The sequence below is a fragment of the Lactuca serriola genome, chromosome 8 (assembly GCF_051521515.1).
Source record: "Lactuca serriola cultivar US96UC23 chromosome 8, Lser_US96UC23_V15, whole genome shotgun sequence".
Lineage (NCBI taxonomy): Eukaryota > Viridiplantae > Streptophyta > Magnoliopsida > Asterales > Asteraceae > Lactuca > Lactuca serriola.
In genome coordinates this window covers 97,908,620-97,916,102 of record NC_136415.1, presented here as the reverse complement: position 1 = coordinate 97,916,102, position 7,483 = coordinate 97,908,620, and positions in this window count along the sequence as shown.

The window sequence follows — 7,483 nt, the reverse complement described above, 5'->3', positions numbered from 1 at the left end:
TATTTCGTTTTGACTCTAACTTACTTGGATCCTTTTTCTATGGATTATTTTCTACAAAATATAACGATTTTAATTTACAAATTTTCTTCTTATAAGCTCTAAATATTGAGTTATTTAATCCTAAACTTGACCCCTTGGAAAGCTTATAAAGTTTTTCTGTTGGGCTGAAGATTGTTTTGATGTTGCGTCTTTTGGGCTCGTTAGTTTAGCCTTGTACACTCCGGTTTGGGCCTGTCCAACCGAGAGCCTTTTATGTATAGTATATAAGTTAATGCTTGCATGCATATTAGGTTAACAAGATAGAGGTTTACGATTATAGAGATTTACGAATAGCGATTCATCTAGAGAACAGCAGGTTTCTTTAATCGTTCTTGTAACCTACCAATCCTCTACAGTTGATGTTCTTAATCAAGCTCTTCTGAGGATTTTGTTTTAATCATTCGACTCGTTTGATTCAATCTTGTCTTGTTCTTTTTATTGCGTTCTTATTGTTTTATATTTATATACTTGTTCAAGATCTAATCGATCTTCATAGATTAAAGGTTTTTAATCCCATCAATTGGTATCAGAGCAGGAGGCTATGTAATCGATACACATCTTTTCTGTGAAAAAGATTTCCATTAGGGTTTTCCGCAATCATCGATATTTATTGAGCCGTCATCTTAATTGACGTATCTTAATATTTATTGTTTTGCCCTAATCTGCTTTATTACAAGTCTGATCTTTGAACAGGTTTTTACGATCATAATGGACGCGACACAATCAAACCCTATCAATATTTCCAACAGCATCGGTTCGACGACAAAGATTCCAATCTTATACACCCATGACTATGAAGTATGGGCGCATCATTTTGAAGATTACGTCATTGGATCGGAGGATAATGGTTACCTCATATGGGAAGCCATCATCAATGGACCGTTTTCTCATTCTGCAACGTCCAGAATCGTTAAGACTCAAAAGGAGTACAATGATCTGCTAAAGGACGTGAAGGATATTGCACAAGATGAAAAAGACAAATTCCAGTGCAATATTAAGGCGTTAAGGTTGATCAGATTCGCCCTTCAGTCCGACACATTCAGATTGGTCAGCTCATGCACAACGGCGAAGGAAGTATGGGATAGACTTCGCGAACTGTATTCCACAGACGAAGATCTTGAACATTCTATCCAAACCTTGCTTCTATCTGAGTTTAGAGAATTCAGGCAAGGGGTTGAAGAAATGGTGACCCAGACGTTTGATCGCTTCAATCATCTTCTCAGCAAGATGATCAAACACGACATTGAAAGGAAGCTTATCGAACAAAAGGTTACTTTCTTGAACGAACTAAGTTCTGAGTGGAGAGCAGTGGTTTCCACAGTCAAAGCCCATGAGCAGTTTAAATCTTACTCTTTGGCGAAACTGGTGGGCATTCTCAAGTCCCAAGAGAAGATTGTGGTGCAAGAGAAGAACGTCGTTTCTAGTCTTGGTTCGTTGGCCCTCCTATCTAAAAGTAAAGCTGTAATGGAGGATGAAGAGCTCAACTTGGAGGAATATGACCTCACGTCTGAGGATTATGCCATGATGGTGTCCAATCCTAAGAGGTTCATAAAGAAGAGATTCCCCAACAACAAAAACCGAAACTGGCAGGGGAGTTACAGCTCTGAAAAGGTGAACATTGAACCGAAGGCTGATGAGTCCAAGAAGGAACCGAAGGCAGATGGCGATTCCGGAGTAAGCTGTTTCTACTGTGGTGGCAAGAACCACTATGCTAAGGACTGTGTTCTTAAGAAGATGGCTGAAAAGGACGATGGAATTGATGAGGAAGCCGTGCTGCAGAAGAGACTGGATGAGTTGAGAAAGAAGAAGTCTACCGCTAACCCTTCTATTAATGCTCTTATTGTGCAGGGTTCGGTCAATGACGATGAGTTCGGTAGCACAGAAGTTTGGTCTACCGATTCAGAAGACGAAGAAGTGAGGAAGCCTACCCATGGAAAGGCTTATGTGGCTAAGGAGGAAAGAAGTGGTGGAAAATGCTTCATGGTGACTGACGTATCTCAAATGAGGGGATATAACACCGATGGAGGAAGTGATGGACCGAAGGTACAGGAGGATATGTGCTTCACGGCCAAACCACTCAGCCAGCAGTTCAATGAGCTTGATGAACTGATAAAGAAGGTACAATCTGTTTTTATTTCATCTAAAGTACCACCATCCTCATATGAGAAAGTACTAAAAAATGTTAATACAAGAATTTCTCATTTAGATAGTAGTTTAACTCAAACTCGTGTCACCAATTCTAACCTGACTGGTCAATTAAGCAGGGTGGTGTCGAAGAGTGAGGAGCGGCGAATGTGGATTGAGTTAAAAGAGTCGGAATTAATTAAAGTTAAAGACGAAAACATTTATTTGCAGAGAGACAATTTAAAATTGTTAAAACAGCGAAATGTTTTTTGTTTAATTGCTAAACGTTTATATTCTAATATTACTTAACTTCACTTGGATTGTGAGATAGGCCAAAAGATCCATCGCATGATTTTGCCCTTCCTAGAGTTTAAGGAGGATGAAATCGATGCCGAAGCCTACAATTATGAGAGTGTGATATCGTCTGATGATGTCAATCCGACCTACATGTATGGACTGGACAAAATTGAGTCCTTCATTAAATCCAAAGACCACAAGGACATGCTCAAAAATCTTTTGGATGAAAATGACAGACTTAAACTGAGAACCGAAACCATGCAAAAATTTGACTCTCTTAACGCCAATGTAAGCTCAGAAAATAAAATTGATGTTGAAAATGCATCTGAGCTTAACGAGGACAAAAACATGAGTGAAATTTCTGTAGAGGATACGGTTGACTGCTCAGAATTTGTTAAAAGCGAAACCGAAAACCACAAAAATCTAATTTCTGAAAATTCTGTGGAGTTCGCTCGATTGTCCCAACAAAAGTCCCCGAAATTAGTAGAGAAAGCAGTTGTGTATCAAAAAGTCAGGACCACCCCGAATCAAGTATACAAGGTAACTGGGGTAACCGAACATCAAACAGCTGAACTCACAGCTATTGTTAACGAAGACAATGCTGATGGCTGTGATGAGTACTTCTGGGAAGCTCCAATTGATAATGCAAACGAAACCGTTGGCTTGTCTGAAAGAACCTCCTGGATGAGCAAAGGAAGATTCATCCCCGAACCATTAAACAAGTCGGATAATTTCAATGAGCCAAGTACCAGTGGTACGAAAGATATTCCTCAGGGGGATGATCGTTCAGCAAAAGAAGACATTCCCTCTACTCCAACAGCTCAAAGTGAAACTTCTTCAGACATTCCTTCTACTCCCTCAGTGCAAACTGGATCTTCTTCGGATATTCCCTCTGCTCCCTCAGCTCAAAGTAAAATTCCTGAAGTTCAAAAGGAACCAGCCAAGGAGACAACAAAAACGAAAGCGAACGTTCATCATCAACCTAAGCAGATGAGGAATAAGAAGATAGAAATGAACCAAAGATACAGGAAAAACCTTTCTGAAAGGAAACAATTCTGGCACTCCCAGAATGCATACTACTCACACCAAGACAAGAATCTGAAGTATGAAAACAATCCTGTAAGAAAACCTGAATGTTCCAACAACCGAAAGCCAAGGTTCGGTTCACAAGAAAATACCAACCGAAGGCAAAGGTTCGGTTCTGAAAAGGACTTCAACCGAAACCAAAGGTTCGGTTCCAAGAACAACTCCAACCGAACGCAGAGGTTCGGTTCTGAAGTCAAAAGAGAACAAGACTCTAAGGTCAGTCCCACCAATAATCAAAAGCAAAAGGGTCACCTAGAGTCACCAGCCAGGAAGTAACCGATTCATCTCCATCTTGCTCTAAAGCTAATTCCGCTTGTTCTCAAAAATCTCATTCATCAGCTGAACAAAAGGGAAAGCAGAAGGTCAATTAATCCAAACCAGAGTCCAAAACGAACTCACCCAATCCTAACAAAATAAAAGTCTTTACCATTAAAAAGAAAGATGAAACAACTCTCATAAAACGAACATATCTAGTTGACATCTCTCTTACAATTCCCGTTCCCATGAAAAGCTCACATGGACCCAAGAAACTTTGGGTTCCTAAATCTGCTTAATTTTTGCAGGTTATAAGTGACGAGCAGTTTGACGAAGAATGGTACATCGATAGTGGCTGCTCACGTCACATGACAGGGAGGAAAGAGGAGCTCAGGGAATACAGATCTCTTGCAAATGGTGGCAACGTCAAGTTTGGAAATAACTCTTTCGGCACCATAAAGGGATATGGAATGATAACAAATGGAGACTTCACTATAAGGAAGGTGGCTTATGTGGAAGGACTCCAACACAACCTCATCAGTGTATCTCAGCTTGTTGGAGGTACAGGTCTCAAAGTCTCATTCGATGATGAAGGTTCTGAAATCATAGAGAAAAAGACAAAGAAAGTAATTCTCAAGTCAGAGCGAAAGGGTGAAATGTTTCCTCTAAACACGAAACCCATCAAAGGAAACCCAGCCATATGCCTGTTATCAAAAGCTCAATCCGACGAAAGCTGGTTGTGGCACCGAAGACTCTCTCATCTCAATTTCAAAGATATCAACCGACTTGTCACTGGAGGTCATGTTAGGGGTCTTCCATTGCTCAAGTTCGACAGAGAGCATTTACTGCCTCTAAACTTTCCAAAGCACAAATACTCCCAAACACTCTCCCGTTCATCTTCTTCTCCAAACCTGCAACAATGGTTGAATCTTCTTCTGTTCATGCAACTTCACAGATTCTTCCCATCCGACCCCAACAATGTCTAGTCATTGATCTTAACCCACTGGTGTACGATTCCTACATGTTGCCGGTCATAGAATGCCTGAAGTACTCCCAGCTTGCACCAGCACTATCCAGAATTGAAACTGTGCCAATGGTGGCCCTATCGCAGGTCTACGCGACGGCTTACTACGACAAGGCCGTTGACAGGGTATTTTTCGAGCTTGCAGAACACAAGACCTCCGTTTCACGCCAAAGGTTCTGCACTATGCTAGGGTTTGCCGTTGACCCTTCAAAAGTTCATCCGGATACTATTCTGATCGGCTATTTGTATAACATGTTTTACAACATGGGATACACAGAGGTTCTCACCTCTGTTGCTAAATTTAAGAAGTCGTGCCTGCCGCCCCAGTGGAATGGCCTTTTTACAGTTCTTTTCAAGGGCCTGTCGGAGAGGAGCTCCGGATCTGACGGTGCAAGTCGTGTTTTCCTGTCGATAATGTACGGGGTATACAACGGGATAAATCTGGACTATGGGTTTGTCCTATGGCAACAGCTCATTCAGAGCCTCTCTTCCTCATCCCGACACTCAGAGGTGTCGTTGGCCCGGTTCTGGATCTTGATTACAAGATGGGCCATGGACAAGTTTAATGTTCCAACTGCTGATGGTGCATCGATGTATTCTATTGGTACGTTCCATACCAAGAAGATCATCGTATCAGATGCATCAAAATTTTCCTTCATTGGCTCCATCCCGGAGACAATGTATGCAGATGTGCCCTCCGACAGCAGACTGATCAGGACGATCAAGGAGTTTAGACCAACTGGTCCAAGGGAACTGACACCGGACATGCTAAGGTCGATTCATGATGCCGACAAACCGGTGGGCAGGGGAAAAAAGGCAGAGAAAGGGAAGCAAGTGTCCAAAGCTCCAAAGGGACCTTCTCCCAAAAAGAGGAAACAACCGAAGGCTGCAAAGTCCCCACAGCCGAAGAGGAGGAAGACCCAACAGAAGCGAAAGCTAGTTATTCCCTCTTCTTCAAGCGAATCTGAGGGTGGAAGTTCGGACTCTGAAGGATCTCAAGGAGACGAATCTCCTCAACGAGGCAACACACCACCTCGGTCCCCAACCCCAGAGATGGAACTTCATCAATCTCCAGTTCCTTCACCTCCACCAACTATTCCTATTTCCATTCCCACCATAAACCCCACTATTCCCCCAACCTCTTTCCCCATACCTCCACCCATCTTTACCACATCAACCGAAACACCACCAGTTACCGAAACCCCTCCAGTAACCGAACCACCACAAACCGAAACCCAAACTCAACCACCACCCGAAACTAACCCACCCCATACTCAACCTCCAAATACACCAACCACAACACCCCCAGCTTCACCACCACCTCCATCTCCAGAAAATGCCTCCGATGGCGAAAACCCTTACCTTGGTGGTGATCAAATGAACTTTGATTCGGTCTACTATAGTCCGTTTCAAGTTCAGAGTGACGAGGAGGATGATGCTCCAGTGACAAAGAAGCATCTCCGTGAGCTTAACGAGAAGGTTGATCTACTTCTTGCCTCCTCCACCAATCAGCAGTCATCTCTTTCTGAAGCTGCCCTTCAGAAGATTGTTGACGCCTTTTCAAGGGCTCAACATGATTCGGTGGCCTCAGCAACTGCTGCAATCGATGCCTCCACCCGAGCCTGTGAGGCTGCGACCGAAAAAGTCGATAAACTATTCACCGACGCTTCCGTCCTGCTGAAGTCCTTGTAGGAAAGCGCCGATGCCACTAAGACAACTCTGGAACCGATTGTTCAACAATTGGCCAAGTTTGTCTCAACGGAGCTGTCTTCGTTCGCTACACTCCGACAACATCTCAGCGACGACAACTCGGCACTTTGTGCCTCCATCGATGCCCGCCTGGCAAAGCTACAAGAGGATCTTGCAGCTGAGAATTCTCTGATGGACGTTTTGGCGAGCAAGACTACCGCCCTCAAGCTCAAGAGCACGCAACTTTCCAACTCCCAACAACAATTGGAAGCTCTTCGATCCGAAAGGGAGGTGATAAAGACGTGTGTTTCGAATGTCCAGGCAGCGTTATCAAACATCATGGAAGCACATGACCCCATCCTAAACCATTCAGTGAGGCGTACCCTCGCTAAAAAATTCTCTCCGGCCATGGACCTTCTGAGCAAAATTGAAGGCCTACCGAGTTTCGTGTCCATTCCGAAACAAGGGGGAGATGAGAAGAAGGGATCGAAACCACCCCCTTCCTCCAAAGCTACTCACACAACCAAACCACCTCCAACTGGTCATGCTTCGGGTTCGGGTGTGAAGAACAAGGGCAAAAACATAGCTGAGGGAGGAGATGAAGATGAAGATGATGATGAAGACAAGGAGACCATTGCCGACATGTTAAAAAGAAAGAACAGTCGCAATGCTGAAGACGATGCCAGTCGTGTGGCGCGAGAGGCTGAAGAAGCCGAACGCAAGCAAAAAGAAGCCTACGATCTCCTTGAGAGCCGAAAGATGGTCTTCCCTGCCTGGACCAGGGAACGTATGATAAAAGAGGCCATAGAAACTCCAAGCATATTATGGCTCGAGCCGGTTATATCATTCGACTGCAACAACACTGTCGACTCACAGTTTGATATGTCGTTGACTCGAAAGGCGTTCATCTTCCACGCCTTCTCTAACATTTTTGAAGTCCCGCATCTGAACGATGAGCTTGACAGGGAG